Below are 13084 nucleotides of genomic sequence, written 5' to 3'. Positions count from 1 at the left end.
ATGGCTGCTATGAAGATATCAACCAATAACAAATGTTTGCAGGGTTGTGGGCAGAAAGAAATCCTTCTCCACTGTTGGTGGGAGTGCAGACTAGTGCAACCACTATGGAAATCAATATGGAGACACCTCAAAGCCTGGGACTAGAGGTTCTATTTGACCCAGCCATCCCTCTGCTGGGTAAGAATCATATCACAGTGATACATGAGCACCCATGTTTACAGCGGCATAGCTTGTAATTGCTAAAACTTGGAAACAGCTCATTTGCCCATCAGTTGGAGACTGGATAAAGATGTGGTTTTTTTATAAAATGGAATACTACTCAGCCATAAAGAATGAGGAATTAGAGTCATTCATAGGAAAATGGATGCACATTGAGGATATGATCTTAAGTGAAATAAATAAGTCACACGTGTAAATACCAAATAGTTTCTCTGGTGTGAATAAACTATAATTGTACATTAGATCCTAATGAGATAATTAACAATGTGAAATAGGAAGAAAAGGGCTAAAGCTGTAGGGGAAGTGGAAAGGGTAGGGGAAAAGAAATAAGGGAAAAGAGAAAATAAAAAATGGAAATAAAGTATTTGTAAATAGGGAAGGGAGGAGGGGGTGAAGAGAGGGCAGGGGTAAGGGGAAAAAATGAGAACCAAGTTCTGTCATGTAAAGGTACAAGATCCCAATGATGAATATAACTGTACTGTATACCTAAAATATACCAATAAACTCAATGAAAGAAAAAAGTTTATGTTATTTGTTTCTTTTAAGAGTGTTTTTGGTTTATGTTTGGAGAGAGTAATTTGAAGATAATAATACAGTGTAATAACTATTGTTATTCTCAGTATTTGATTATAAATTTGTTTCTTTATAAAATAAAAAATGCAAAAGAGAGAGACTAGTTCTACTTACTCCATGCACTTGCCACAATTCATAAAACTACAACCTTCAAATAGAAAAATGTATATAAATTAAAAAACAAATTACAAAAAATAACAAAGATAATAGCTGCTGAAAACACAAACATTTTAATAATGCAAACCAATCAACTGGGATAAAAATATTTGCAATATTTGCTCATCCTTTTACTTTATCCCAGAAAAACTGTTTCTGCATTTCTGACCTCAATAAATCATAAAAGTAAAAAAAAAATGTGTTAAGGCTCCAAATTAGTATTAGAAAACTAATACATATGGAAGATAGTCTTTCTTATTAACTGCAAATATTAATTTCTTATTAATTGCAAAAATTAATATTCTTTGGTATACAAAAAAGCATGCTTGAATTGATAAACATGATATTAAGATTCCGATAGATGTACAGGTGTGCAGACAAGTCACAAAGGAGGAAATTTAAATGTTGAAAACAGTAAAAGGCAAATTCACTTGTTAGTGGTGTTTTATATCCCACCCACTGAATCAGTCCAAAACAAAGGAAAATGGGCAGCAGATCATATTAGCAATGATGTAGTATGGTAGAGTGAAAAATGTTCTCCAAAGATATGTGATAAATGTGTTGGATATACTGTTAGGATTTATATCTAACACTGGGAACTTATAAATGTCATCAGGCAAAAGGGATGTTGCAGTTAAATTTTCTGAGATGGCAAATTTACTTTGTATTACCCAGGCAGATCCTAAATGTAATTACAAATATCTTTAGAAATTTAGAGATTTGTCTACAGAAGAGCAGCAGGAGATGTGAAGGTGGAAATAAGATGTTGGAGTGATGTGAGAAGAAGGCCATGGCCAAAGAATGCAGGTGGCCTTCGTCATGCAGGTAAAGTGGGGAAAGATTCTCCTGCAGAATTTCCATAAGGAAGTAGCCTGCTCATCCTTTAATTTTATCCCAGAAAAACTGACTCTGGATTTCTGACCTCAATAAATCATAATAGTTAAAAAAAAGTGTTGTTTGAAGGCTCCAAATTAGCATTAGAAAACTAATACATGTGACAAAATAGTCTTATTAACTGAAAATAGGAATGTCAATAGTGTAACCTTTTCTGCTGCATTCTCACACTATGTGAGAAAAGCTATGCAAATTTTATATCTAAAGATTAAGTGACACTATATATGAGAATCTATTTTAAGATGGAAATTTGATAATGAGAATAGCACTTGTATGGACAGGCCACCATTATTACAATAGCAACAAATGATAAACAAATTAAATACAGAAAGGAAAAGATTGAATAAACTATAGATTGAGGATAGAGTGTCATTAGTTACAAACTACTTATAAATATTTTCTTAAAATATACATGCTATAGTATATAAATATAGTGAGAATAAAAAATCAAGATATAAAGTTACATTTTTTATTACATTTATTGGTACTTTTTAGGTATACAGTACAGTTATATTCATCATTGGGATCTTGTACCTTTATATGACATATCTTGGTTCTTATTTTTTCCCCATACCCCTGCTCTCCCTTCACCTCCTCCACTCTCCCTTATTTACAAAGACTTTGTTTCCATTTTTTCCTTTTCTCATACTTTTATCTTCCCTTCTTTCTTTTCCTCTATCCTTCCCACATCCCCTACTCCTTTAGCCCTTTTTTCCTATTTCACATTATCATTTATACAATTTGAACCTTATTTACACTTTTAATTTTTCACACCAGAGAACCTATTCAGTATTTACACGTGTGTAGTATTTATTTCACTTAAGAGTATGGCCTCAATATGCATCCATTTTTCTATGAATGCCTTTAGTTTCTTATTCTTTATGGCTGAGTAGTACTCCATTTTATTTTTTAAAATCTTAAAAAACAAAACAAACAAAAAACCCCACATCTTCTTTATGTAGTTTCTAGTTGATGGGCAATTGGGCTGTTTCCAAATTTTAGCTATTACAAACTGTACTGCTACAAACACGGGTGAGCATATATTCCTGTGGTATGGTTCTTTTAAATCTTTTGGAAAGATACACAGCAAAGGAATATGTGAGTCAAATGGGACCTCTAATCCTAGTTGTTTGAAGTATCTCTATATTGATTTCCACAGTGGTGGTACCAGTCTGCACTCCCACCAACAATGGAGAAGGGTTCCTTTCTCCCCACAACCACTCCAGCATTTGTTATTGGTTGATTTCTTGATAGCAGCCATTCTTTGTGGGATGAGGTGGAATCTCAGTGCTGTTTTCATGTGCATCTCTCGAATGACCAGGGATATAGAACATTTTTTCATATATTTACTTGCATGCAGAGACATGGAAAAGCAAACAAACAAACAAGCAAACAAAAACCCCCAAAAAACCCTGACTAAGAGTTTATTGTTTGCTATGTGCGTGTCCATCATAGGTAAGTGGATGGGCTCTGTTTATCCAGGGACCTATACTAATGGAACAGTCACAGTCTAAAATGTTGCCAGTCCAGGAAGTTCATCTGCTGCAGACAGGAGGGATAGGCCTAGTGTTTGGCAATGAAAAAGCAAACCCAGATATTATAGTTCCAGAAATTGTTGGGACTCTAATTCCCTCTCATCAAGTTTTGGAAGTAGGCATAATCCCTCTTCAGACTGCTTCAGGCTCTGTACTTCTTAGAAAATGTGTGAGGAGGAGTCTGCTTGAAAAAAAGCTACTGGTCCAGTATGCATGATTAAGTAAAGCAATATTGAGCACCAATGTGGACCAGAGTGGCACAGCTGCAGGCAGATCCAGCCAGTGCTCTGCCCTGACTCCAGGGACTTGGGCACATGGCCCAAGCCAAAGGGCTGCCCCAAAAAAGAGTTGATCAGGTGCACAAGCATGAACAAGAGGTCTGCCCTAATACCATTGATAAGTGCACACAAATCTCGGTGAGCAGTGGTATGGATCTGAGGAGGCTTCAGGAGATCCAACCAGGGCCCTACTCTGAGTCTTGTCACCTGGGCACACAAGCCTAAGCCAAGGGCCTGCCTTGGAAAAGAGCTGCACAGTCATATAAACAACAGCCAGAGGCTCACCCTGATACCATTGGTAAGTGCACAAAGACCCTAGCCAGAAGCCTGATCCACAGCCACAAGCCAAAGGTCCTCTAAGATAGCAGCTACATAGTGGGGAAGGCCCTGGCCAGGGACCACCTAGATGCTATCCCAAGTATGCACAGGCAGCAGCCAGAAGCCCACCCAGACAATAGGTCAGCTCAGGGATCCAGAGGCCACCATTCTTAACCCAGGACTTGGTGAAGTGGTAAGCAATATAGAGAAAAGGCCACTCAGTGGCTTGCTGAGAATTAAAGATCACTGGGTGAGCAAAACGTTGCCTCAAAAAGGCACAACAGGCTGCATCTGTTGAAGTGAGAAGACACATAAACAAGCCTCAAAACCAGACTTCAGATCACCTAAGGCAACCCCAAAGGGAAACAAGATGGAACAATCTGATACTCAACCACCTGGACTTCGTGAATGGGCAATGAAAGAGGATCTGGAAAAAATGAAATCAGAAATAATTTCTCAGATAAGATCAGGGATTGTGTCCATAGTGTAAGACATGACTAATAAATCTAGAGCAGAAACAGATTAAAAAAATAGAGGAACTGAGAACCATGATGGAATCCCAACATAGGAAACAAATGGAAACCATTTGTTACAAATGGTTTGATACAAACAGATTTCCAGGAGAATAAAAACTCCACTGAAAGTTTATGCAACAGAATGAGCCAATGTGAAGACAGAATTTCAGATGAAGAAGATAGGATTGCAATTAGTAAGCAGGAAAAGAAAGATTTCTGAAAAATAGTAAGGGAACATGAGAAATCAATCCAGCAGATGCTAGATGATGTAAAGAAGAACAACACAATACTGATCAAAGTCAAAGAAGAAACAGGAGAGAGTGCAGATGACATAAAAAAAAACTGTTTACTGAAGTGATGGAAGAAAACATCTGAAGTAGGGGAAAAGAACTTGACATACAGATAAGTGAGGCATATAGGACTCCAACTAGCCATGATTAACAAAATCTACATATAGGCATATAATAGTTACTTTATTTATTTTTTAAATTTAAATTTAATTTATTGGTACATTTTAGGTAGACAATACAGTTACACTCATTACTGGGATCTTGTACCTTTACATGACAGGTCTTGGTTCTCATTTTTTCCATTTTCCCCACCCTCCCTCCACCCCTTCCTCCACTCCCACCCTTCAAACACTTTAATTCCATTTTTACACTTTCTGATATTTTTTTCATTTTCCCTTATTCCCCTTTCCCTATCCTTCTCACTGTCCCTACACCTTTGGTCCTTTTCTTCTATTTGTCAATTGTCCTGTTAGGATCTTGAGTACACTTTTAGTTTTTCTCACTAGAGAAACTATTTGGTAGTTACATATGTGTGACTTATTTATTTCACTTAGGAGTATATCCTCAAAATGTACCCATTTACCTATGAATGAATCTACTTTCTCATTCTTTATGGCTGAATAGTACTCCATTTTATAGAAAAACCACATCTTCTTTATCCAGTTTCCAAATGATGGGCAAATGGGCTGTTTCCAAGTTTTAGCTATTACACACTGTGCCGCTATAAACATAGGTGTGCATATATCACTGTAGTATGATTCTTTGAATTCTTTTGGAAAGATACCCAGCAGAGGTATGGCTGGGTCAAATGGAACCTATAGTCTCAGCTCTTTGAGGTATCTCCATATTGATTTCCATAGTGGTTGCACCAGTCTGCACTCCCACCAGCAATGGAGAAGGGTTCTTTTCTCCCTACAACCCTGCCAACGTTTGTTATTGAGTGATTTCTTTATAGCAGCCATTCTTTGTGGAGTGAGGTGGAATCTCAGTGTTGTTTTCATCTACATCTCTCAAATGATCAATGATGTGGAACATTTTTTCATATATTTACTTGCTGCTTTTACTTCTTTGTCTGATAAATGTCTGTTCATTTCAGATGCCCATTTTTTAATCAGGTCCTTATATTGGGGGTGATGATTGTTTTGAGTTCTTTATATATTCTAGATAAGAGTCCTTTGTCTGAGGAGTAGCTAGTAAAAAATCATTCCTATATTGTCGGTTGTCTCTTAGTTCTGTTGATGGTTTCTTTTGCAGTTCAGAAGCTTTTTAATAAGATGAGATCCCAGTTGTTGATTCTTTCTGCTAGTTCCCATGCTACTGAGGATTTGTTCATAAAGTCTTTTCCTATGCCAATGTCTTCAAGAATTCTGCCTAACTTATCTTCCAGCAAGTTTAGTGTTTTTGTTTTTATATTTAGATCTTTAATCCATTTGGATTTTAATTTAGTGCATGGTGACAGATAAGGGTCTAGTTTTAATCTTTGGCAGGTTGAGATCCAGTTTTTCCAACACCATTTATTAAAGAGGCTCTCTTTCCTCTAGTGGGGACTGTCAGCCCCTTTGTCAAAAATGAGGTAGCTGGGTGCATCTGGAGTTGTTTTTGTGTCTTCCAATCTGTTCCACTGATCCTCAGGTCTGCTTCTTTGCCAGTATCATACTGTTTCTATCAGAGCAGCTTTGTAGTATAGTTTCAAATTGGGAATTGTTATACCTACTGCCATGTGTCTGTTGCCTAGGATGGATTTTGCTATTCTAGGTCTCTTCTGGTTCCAAATGAATTTTTGGATTCTTCTTTCTAGTTCTGTGAAGTATAGTGTTGGGATTTCAATTGGTATTGCATTGAATCTGTACAGCAGTTTTGGTAGTATGGCCATTTTCACTATGTTGATTCTTCCTACTCATGAGCAGGGGACATCTTTCCATTTTCTTATATCCTCTTCAATCTCTTGTTTCAGAGTGCTGTAGTTTTCAGTGTAGAGGTCTTTTGCTTCTTTTGTTAGATTGATTCCCAGATACTTCATTTTTGGGGTGCTATTGTGAAAGGAATCGTTTCCCTAATTTCTTTCTCAGTGAGTCTGTTATTTGTGTACAAGAAAGCTTTTGATTTTTGGGTGTTGACCTTGTATCTAGCTTCTCTGCTAAAGGTGTCAATTAAGTCTAGAAATCTTTTGGTAGAATTTTTTGTGTCTTCAATGTAGAGTATCATATCATCAGCAAATAATGACAATTTAATTTCTTCCTTTCCTATATTTATTGCTTTAATTTCTTTCTCTTGTCTAATTGCTATGGCTAATGTTTCCAGGACTATACTGAAGAGGAGTGGTGATAGTGGGCATCCTTGTCCTGTTCCTGATTTTAACGTGAAGGTTTTCAGTTTTTGGCCATTTCATATGATGTTGGCTGTTGGTTTTTCATAGACAGTCTTTATTAAGTTGAGACATAGACCATCTATTCCAATCTTTTGCAGAGTTTTATCATGAATGGGTGTTGAATTTTGTAAAATGCTTTTTCTGCATCTATCCAGAGGATCATGTGGTTCTTGTCCTTATTGACTTTGTTAATATAGTGTATTACCTTAATTGATTTATGTATGCTGAACCATCCTTGCATCCCTGGAATAAATTCAACTTGGTCAGGATGTATGATCTTCTTGATGATCCTCTGTATTGTTTGCTAGTATCTTACAGAGGATTTTTGCATCTATATTCATTAAGGAGATTGGCCTGTAGTTCTCTGTTTTAGTTACATCTCTCCCAGGTTTGGGAATCAAAGTGATATTTGCTTCCAGGAATGAATTTGCAAGTATTGCTTCTCTTTCAATTTCATTGAAAAGTCTGAAGAGTAATGGCAGTAGATCTTCTCTAAATGTCTTGTAAAATTTAGCAGTGAATCCATCAGGACCTGTGTTTTTCTTTGTTGGTAAGTTTTTAATTACATTTTCAATTTCACTGATTGTGATTGGGGTGTTTGAAATGTTTTTATCTTCTTCGTTCAACTTTGGTAATTCATAAGTATCTAGAAATCTGTCCATTTCTTCTGCATTTTCCATTTTATTAGAGTACAGGTTCTCATAGTATGTATTAATAATCCTCTGTGGGATCTGTTGTGACTTTGCCTTTTTCATTCCTGATTGCATGAATCTGAGCCTTTTCTTTCCTTTTTTGATAAGGTTTGCTAAGGGTTTATCAATTTTATTTATTCTTTCAAAAAACCAACTCTTCGATTCATTTTTTTTTGTATCGTTTTCTTAGTTTCCATTGCATTGATTTCTGCTCTAATCTTTATAATTTCCTCTTTTGTTTGAGCCTTGTGTTTTTCTTGCTCTTGTTTTTCTAGGAGTCTAAGAGTCATTGTTAGGTTGTTTATTTAAGCTTGCTCTGTTTTCCTAATGTGGGCATTCAGTGCTATGAATTTTCCATGTAGAACTGCTTTCATTGTGTCTCATAGATTCCTGTATGTTGTATTGGCAGTTTTGTTTATTTGTAAAAACTTTCTGATTTCTTCTTTGATTTCCTCTGTGATCCATTGATTATTCAGGAGAGTGTTGTTCAATTTCCATGTGTTTGTGAAGTTCCTATGGTTTCTTATGCTATTGATCTCCAGCTTTATTGCACTGTGATCTGACAATATACAGGGAATAACTTCAATTCTTTTGTATTTATTCAAACCTGTTTTGTGAGCTAGTATGTGATCTATCTTGGAGAATGACCCATGTGCAGCTGAAAAGAATGTATATTCTGATTTTGTGGGGTGGAACACTCTATAGACATCTAATAAGTCCATGTGTTCAAAAGCTTGGTTTAGTTCTAGTATTTCATTGTTGATTTTTTGCCTAGATGATCTGTCTATTTTTGATAGTGGGGTATTCAGATCCCCCACTACAATTGTATTAGTGGCTATTTGGTTTTTCATGTTACTTAGTATTTGTTTTATATAGTTGGAGGCATTTATATTTGGTGCATATATGTTTATGTTGTCATTTCTTCCTCTTGGACTGTTCCCTTTACAAGGATGTAGTGGCCTTCTTTGTCTCTCAATGAGTTTTAGTTTGAAATTTTCTTTGTCTGTGAATAAGATTGCTACCCCTGCTTTTTTCTGGGCTCCTGTCAAGTGGGGAATTGTTTTCCATCCTTTCACTTTCAGTCTCTGGGCTTCTTTTTGCACTAGGTGTGTTTCTTGTATACAACATATTGTTGGATTTTGCTTCTTAATACATTCTGTCAATCTAATTTCTCTTGATCGGTGAATTGAGGCCATTGACATTGATAGTTATAACTGATATGTACTGACTTATTATTGTCATGTTATTGTACTTTTGCTAACTCTTTTTATTTTTTGTCCTCTCCTTTTAGTTTCTTGCCTTGGCTATTTGATTTGCTCTGTTGGGTCTCCTGGTGTTATGATCTTCATTGTCTTTTTCTAGGATATTGTTTAAAATTCTTTGTCATGCTGGTTTAGTGTTTATGAAGTTTCTCAAGTGTTCTTTTTCATAGAAGTATCTTATTTCTCCATCCATTTCGAAAGAAAATTTTGTAGGGTACATCAGTCTTGGTTGTAGGATGTTTTCTTTTAGGACTTGAAATACCTCACTCCAGTCTCTCCTCGACCTGAAGATTTGTGTTGAAAAGTCTGCTTTGATTCTGATGGGCTTTCCTTTGCATGTGATTTGTTTTGTTTTCTCTTGCTGCTTGTAGTATTTTGTTCTTCTGTTGGGTTTCTGGGATCTTGATTATTATATGTCTAAGTGTAGATTTTTTTATCTTGGCTAATTGGTGTCCTATATGCCTTACTTATCTGTATGTCTAATTCTTCTCCTCTGTTTGGGAAGTTTTCTGTCATTAATTCTTTGAACAGCTTTTTATAGTCATTTGTATTTTCTCCTGCTACTTCATGGATTCCTATCAGTCTTATGTTACTCTTCTTTGCATCATCTAGGAGTTGTTGGATCGATTTCTCATGCTCCCTTGCTTTTTTAAAGAGACTTCTCTTTTCATGGTCACTGTCTGCTGTCCTATCTTCTATATCTGAGATTATATCTTCGCAATCTTTTATTCTGTTATGTACACTTTCAATAGAGTTTTAATCTCCTGGATATCTGTTTGAATCTGTTTAATGGATTTCATTTCTTTCATATGTTGGGTGTTCTTTGTTTCCCTTTCTTTCTTATTTTGGGCCTTCATGGTTTCTATTATGTTCCTAAACTCATCTATTTTTTTGTCAGTTTCTGTTCTGGAGTCTCAAATCATGTCTTTCATTTTGCTCACCATCTCTATGGTTATCTGGGGAATAATTTCTGTTTTGAATTTTTCTACAGCTTGATTGATCAGTTTTTTTACTTCCTGTGCTGTGAGCTGTGAGTGCCCTGGAGGTTCACTATCTGATTTTTCATCTCCTTTGCCCTACTGTTTGCCACTGGTGGACTGGAAGTCTGTCTTTGTGGCTTGCTTAAGTGTTTTCTCATCTTTATTTGTGCTGTTGGGTTGCCCTTGATTCAATCTCTGAGTCGTTAAATATTCCTGCTATCGTTGTGTCCCAGTCTTTGACTCTCTAATGACTTATAGACATTCTGATTTTCATAATTGAGAAAGCAACTCATCAAATCAATCCCTATCCTTTATCCCTATTGATACAATCAGGAACATAATAGGATCAATCACCACCCTTTATAGCCCGCCATGACTTTGCAAAGTGCATCCAAGGACTGGCTCAATCAGAGGATCTAATACTGGGGGGGTGGCATTATGATGCTCAGCAGCAGGGCTACCCTCCTGGCTCTGTGCTGGAGCCAATCAGTGGCACCCACTGGAAACTGTGCGGCTCCAGAAGAGGCCTGTAGATTGGGCCTGGCCGCACAGCAGAGAGAACTATGAGTCCAAACCAGGGCGATGACACAAAACTCACCCGCCTGGTGCTGTTAGGTATATAATAGTTAAGATTTCAGAAACTCAACAGAAGGACAAAATTCTTCAAGCAGTTAGAGAAAGGAAACAAGTTACATACAAAGGAAAGCCCATCAGAATCACAGCAGACATCTCAACACAAACCCTCAAGGCAAGAAGAGCTTGGAGTGGTATTTTGAGCCCTAAAGGAAAATAACTTAAACCCAGGTTGATGTACCCTGCAAAACTATATTTCAAAATAGATGGAGAAATAAGATACTTTCATGACAAAGAGCACCTTAGGAACTTCATGAATACCAAACCAGCACTCAAAAAAATTTTAAATAATATCCTAGGAAAAGACAATGAAGATCACAACCCCAGGAAGCCCAGAAGAATGAATCCATCAGGCATGACAAGAAATTAAACACAATGGGGGAGAATCCAACAAAAAGAAAAAGTCATGACAAGGATAAATCAATAAATATCAGTTATAACCATCGATATTAATGGTCTCAATTCACCAATCAAGAGAAATAGACTGGCAAATGGGTCAAGAAGCAAGATCCAACAATATGCTTCATAAAAGAAACACAGTTAATTCAATAAGAAACTCATAGACTGAAGTTAAAGGATGGAAAACAATACTCCGTGCAACAGGAACCTGAAAAAAATCAGGAGTAGCTATCCTCTTTGCAGATCAAGTTAATTTTAAACCAGCACTGAATAAGAGAGACAAAAAAGGACACTACATCCTTATAAAGGGAACTATCCAAGAGGAAGAGATGACCATCATAAATATTTATGCACCAAACACTAGTGCAAACAAATACTATGTAAAACAACTATATAAAACAAATACTAATGGTCATGAAAAATCAAGTAAGCACTAATACAATAGTAGTGGGAGACCTCAATACCCTACTGTCACAAATGGACAGGGCAACTAGACAAAAAATAAGCAATGAAATACTCAAACTCAATCAAACTCTTGAACAAATGAACATAACAGATGTTGACAGGGTGTTCCACCCCACAAAATTAGAATACTCATTATTTTCAGGTGCACATGGGTCGTTCTCCAAAATAGACCATATACTCATTCATAGAACATATTTAAGTGAGTGCAAAGGAATTGAAGTTATCCCTTGTATATTATCAGACCATAGAATTAAACTGGAGATCAATAGCAAAAGAACTACAAGAATTTAATAAACATGTAGAAATTGAACAACACACTTCTGAATAACCAATGGGTCACAGAGGAAATTAAAGAAGAAATCAGACAAATTCTACAATTAAGTGACAATGTCAATACAACATATCAGATGTGTGGGACACAATGAAAGCAGTCTTATGAGGGAAATTCATAGCAGTGAATACTCACATTAGGAAAGCATAGCAAACTCAGTTAAAGAACTTTATGATAAAACTGAAGTTTCTAGAAAAAGAAGAGCAGAACAAACACAAAGCTCACACAAGGGAGAGAATTATAAAGATCAGAGCAGAAGTCAATGTAATGGAGGCTAAGAAAATGATACAAAAATCAATGAAGCAAAGAGTTGGTTCTTTGAGAGAATATTTAAAAACTGACAAACTCTTAGCCAACCTTATCAAAAAAAGCGGGGGGAAAGACCCAAATTCATGCAATTAGGAATGAAAAGGGTGAAATTACAATGGACCCAGCAGAAATCCAGAGGATCATCAATACTTTGAGAGCCTATACATCAATAGGATGGAAAACACAGAAGAAATGGAAAGATTCCTAGCTACATATGAATTACCAAAGTTGATTGAAGAAGGGTTAAAAATTCTGAACAACCCAGTATCAATCAATGAAACTGAAATCACAATTAAAAACTTACCAACTAAGAAAAGCTCAGGCCCTGATGTCTTCAGTGCTAAATTATATAAGACATTTAGAGAGGAACAATTGCAACTACTGTTTAAACTCTTCAATGAAATTGAAAGGGAAGCAATACTCCTAAATTCATTCCTGGAAGCAAGCATCACCTTGATCCCCAAAGCAGAGAAAGACCCATCCAAAAAAGAGAACAATAGGTCAGTCTCACTAATGAACATAGATGCAAAAATCCTCAGTAAGATACTGGCAAATAGAATGCACAAGATCATCAAGAAGATCAGGCACCCTGACTGAGTGGGATTCACCCCAGGAGTGCAGGGATGGTTCAACATATGCAAGTCAATAAGTGTAATACACTATATCAATAGAGTCCAGGACCAAAACCATATTGATCAACTCAATAAATGCAAAAAAAGCATTCAACAAAATCCAACATGTATTCATAATAAAAACCCTACAAAAAATTGGAATAAACCATCTCTATCTCAATCTGATTAAAGCCATCTATGAAAAACCAGTAGCCAACATCACACTAATTGGTCAAAAACTGAAATCCTTCACACT

This window comes from Fukomys damarensis, unplaced genomic scaffold (assembly GCF_012274545.1).
Source record: "Fukomys damarensis isolate Sample0158 unplaced genomic scaffold, DMR_v1.0_HiC HiC_scaffold_7, whole genome shotgun sequence".
NCBI lineage: Eukaryota > Metazoa > Chordata > Mammalia > Rodentia > Bathyergidae > Fukomys > Fukomys damarensis.
Note: the sequence above shows the minus strand (reverse complement) of the source record.